This window comes from Limulus polyphemus, unplaced genomic scaffold, assembly GCF_000517525.1.
Source record: "Limulus polyphemus unplaced genomic scaffold, Limulus_polyphemus-2.1.2 Scaffold1402, whole genome shotgun sequence".
Lineage (NCBI taxonomy): Eukaryota > Metazoa > Arthropoda > Merostomata > Xiphosura > Limulidae > Limulus > Limulus polyphemus.
Genome location: NW_013667012.1, coordinates 183,415 through 187,911, shown reverse-complemented (window position 1 = coordinate 187,911; position 4,497 = coordinate 183,415). Strand labels below are relative to the sequence as shown.

Sequence of the window (4,497 nt, the reverse complement as noted above, 5' to 3'; positions counted from 1 at the left end):
AAACAAACAAACAAATCGTCGTTAAAATAGTGTTTCTTCCTATCGTAGCTAGTTTGTATAAGACAGGCTAATTTTCAGTTTAATGTAATGTTTTATAAATCTGTCAAGATAGGCAAAAAATTAATTAATAGAATTATGTTATTGAAATATGTAGTGAACGCAAATTCAATATGATCAACACTTCTGTAAGCATGCTGTAACGTAAGTAAGTTCCATTTGTTGTACGCAATTTGTGCGAAGAATATAAATTTGAAATCGTGTACTGTGGAAGAAAATATTTGGTGCATTCAATAGATTATTAAAACTTCCTAGCACTGTCTAACATTACATTGAAGAAAGAAAAATCTATTAAAAATCCCAATCTGAACTTTTATTTGACTTTTAATTCCTCAGAAAAATTCATGTATAAAAACTTACTTAGTTGTGAAATATCCGTCTAAAGCAAGTCGTTAAGTCGCAAATAAGAAAAGGATATTGAACGCACTAGACGTAAAATTTCGTGTTAATTAAAAGTAGCAATAATATTTATTTCGGATAATTATAATGTTTTTTTTCTATCGATTAATTTATGTAATATTCCGTACAAATTTAAAAGGTACATTGTGTATCATCCTTACGCAAGACATATGAAAAAATGGGATTCATTCTTGTTCAATACCTTATGAGAAACGTTTTTCATTTTAATTCATTATACAGCGAAAAAGGTGTTTCATCCTTACTTACTTCATAGTAAAAAGAAACATTTTTCATTCCTATTACATAAAGGAAGGTGTCTTTCATTCTTGCTCACTATACAGCCAGGAACAATTTTCATACTTAATTGAATAGAGTTGTTTAAACATTTGTTTAACAACAAGTAAAAGCTTTGAATGGTCTGTTCTTTCGATTTTTCGATACCTCACTACTACAAAGTCTTGGTTTGATTTGATATTTCATTGGTGGTAGTGTCCAGGGTCACTGATGAGAAGTGGAATTCTTCAAAACTAGTCTGGCTCAAAGACACACACCCCAGTGAAAGAACAGACCATTTGTAAGCTTAAACCATTAAAACATTATCCATTTAAATTCAGATCGCAAATGTAGAATTAACAAGAAATAAGCATTCAATTACATGTTCTACTGAAACACTCGATACACGTTAGAGAGAGTAAGGTGCAAAAAATGAATCTTAGGACTGTGGAATCAGATTAACAGCTAATTTGATATCGAAAACAGAAACATGATGATCATTTTCGTTAGTGATCTATTTTTGACGTTTCTTTTGCCATTAGTTAAAGAATCACTTCCTTACTATTTTATCTTGGTAAATTAACTAGACTTATCCCCGTATTTGTATGAGATTCTATATTTTGGTTTTACACAAAAACTCGAAAATGGGAGCTGGTTTGAATGTGAGGGTACCACTATCCGAAAAACTTGGGGATCGATTTCCCCTAGTGGACAAAAAGCAGATAACTTGTTTTGCGGCTTTTCGCTGAAACAAACAAGTAAACAGATTAATCTCTGTTTTATATTATATTATAAGTTACAGCTTTTACAGTAACTCGAGTAAGTAAGATATATTTTTAGAACAGGTACGACGTTTCACCCATTGATGCGATCATTCTCAGGTACATATAATTAATCACTAAATAAGCTCAAAACGAAACTATTAATCTCTGTTTTATTAGCCAACACGCTAAGTATACCGTAGTAAGAAAGTTGTAATGATAGTGTAGAATGTTTGGTTAACCATCACGCTGAATAAAACACAGTAATAAAGTTGTAATGATGGTGTGTAATGTTTTGTTAACCACTTTACTGAGTAGACACCAGTAAGAAAGTTGTAATGAGGTGTGTTGTTTTGTTAATTAAAACGCTGAATAAACCCCAGTAAGAAAGTTGTAATGAGGTGTGTAATGTTTTGTTAACCATTTTACTGAGTAGACACCAGTAAGAAAGTTGTAATGAGGTGTGTTGTTTTGTTAATTAAAACGCTGAATAAACCCCAGTAAGAAAGTTGTAATGAGGTGTGTAATGTTTTGTTAACCATTATACTGAGTAGACCCCAGTAAGAAAGTTGTAATGAGGTGTGTAATGTTTTGTTAACCATTATACTGAGTAGACCCCAGTAAGAAAGTTGTAATGAGGTGTGTAATGTTTTGTTAACCATTATACTGAGTAGACCCCAGTAAGAAAGTTGTAATGTTTTGCTCAAATTGTAATTGAAAAGGTTTAATTTCTTATTATATAACTTGGAAATTAGCCTTTTTTAAAGGTGGTGGAATCAAATGATTATCATTATATATTGAAAATTGTCATCGAAATGTCACAAGGTGGCGTTTCAAAAAACCCATCACTATTAAGCAACAGCGTTACAACAAAACTTAAGCACAAAACCAAATAGATTAATACTAAAGGGAAAAAATGCCAGGTTCAACAAACCTATTTATTTACTTCTTAAAAAGAACTTTGGTTTTATCTCAGAGCTGATGAATGTTTTAAAGCACTAACAACCAATCTACATATTTATAAGACATTACATTTAAAACCAACACAGAAGTGGTTTAAAAACATACACGAGGTTAGTCTAGCATATCGGGTAAGGTTCACTAAACTTTACTTTGGTGTTATCCATTAACGCAATGCTAGAACTTTTATTTATCTATCAAAGTTTATCTTGGGTTTAGTTTGATGTACATATCATTATTACTAGATTTAAATGTGCAACAAAATGAAAATTCTCATTAAGGAACAAAGTTGAATAGGTTGAAAAATAGATATACAGTATTTCAGAAAATTAGGTTCGCCATATTTTTTATTACACAAAATGTCAAAATTAATGTCCAAATGTGTCAGTTTGCTCTCTAGACATGTTTATTATATAACGTATTTTGATATATTTTTCTGAAATACTATATTTATGCATATTTCAAGTTTTTTTTATCTTAAACTCTTCCGCATCGGGAGTTTTTTTGTGCGTGTGTAAATGAGCTAAAAAGACAGGTTTTTATTTCGCTTTTTGATAGCCTATTGTAATACATGATAAAATTCGAATAAGTTCAGGTAAATAACTGAAAACACGGCGAGTAATGATTTGCCCGAATTAACTCGGTCAAAATATTTTGAAACATTGATGACGCCTGATGGAATTAGTGAAATATTGTTTTATGTTACATGTAAACTATTTTAATATTAATCATCTTGTAAATTTTAAAATCTAGAAATACGCTTCTACAGTGTTTTGTTGACCGAAAACAAAATTTACATTCTAATCTAGTTTAAATTAACGTTTGAGCACAAATCAACAGTAACAAATCAAGGTACACCCTAGTGTCCATAGTCTTTCCAAACCTTTTCCCCCCTGTCTTTTCCAGGCAGTTACAGATTTTTCAGACCTGCAACCGACACATTGTTTTCTAAAAAGTATACAAAATTTTGGATCATTTTAGCTTGCAGTGTGGTTATAAAAGCTAGCAAAAACATTAAAAGTTATTTATTTTATACAACAGGACTAATGAAAATATCTTCACATAAAGATATTGTATGTTAGACAGTAAACCAATGTATTCAAATTCGATGACGAGGAACCCACTGTGAAACTAATAATGGCTGGAGACGGCTTGAATGGGTAATGAAGAAAAACTTTAATATAAGTTTAACATAACAGCAAATGTACAACGTTTCGACAACGTTTTGTATTATTATTTATCAGAAAAAAACTTTATCTAACTTACAAGCAGTAACGCGCAGAGGACATTAAAAGGACAGTAGCCCATTGACAAAAAAGGGCACTTTTCAAGCATCGTAAGGCAAGAATTTTGTGTTTGTGGGTGGTGGTGTTCGGGGGACTGAGTTGCCTAGGATAGAAAGCCATGAGTAGCAAGTAGATTATTTTTTATTCACGGTCTTATAAACATTTTTAGAATATAAATCTAAATTGTCAATTATTGTATATTAACACTTAATAGTATAACGTAATTATCATTATTTTTCCTGTAAAGACGTACAAGTCCCTGTGTGGCATTCATTTTAAAGCTGAAATTTTTTCACTAAAAACTTCCTGGATAGCAAGGTGTGGAATCAGGCGTGTCTTTTAGTAGTTATGGACAATGTTTATTACTCAGAAAAACAGCAATTTTGGGGCATAAGAGCCGAAAGGCAGGGGCTTGAGTCCACCCAGCCACACTTCTGTGCACACCACTGATTATCAGCAATATAATGAAATCAATAATTATCACCAGATAAGATACCATAGAATGAGTGACCAAGCTAAGCAGCATGGCTTTCATGCTTTAGGAAGTTCTGAAATAAATAAAAATAGGGGGGACACAATTTTACCTGACATTTCGAGGTTAAGGGAGAATATTGGAAATTTCTCTGAATCTTTTTAGATTAAAAAACAAATTCTGACTTTTCCAGGTAGATGACCACCCCGTATAGAGACTAACAAAGGAACAAATGTTTTTGATGTTGTAAATCAGGTGTTATCCACAGAAGGAGGTTTAAGTGTGGGGG

The 4,497-nt window shown here is 31.8% G+C and overlaps 1 protein-coding gene across 1 annotated transcript in view; it reads left to right on the top strand.

Annotated features, from left to right (window-relative positions):
- The window catches only part of LOC106463422, a 220,806-nt gene that overhangs the window by 39,082 nt on the left and 177,227 nt on the right, over positions 1–4,497 (top strand). The window lies entirely within an intron of this gene.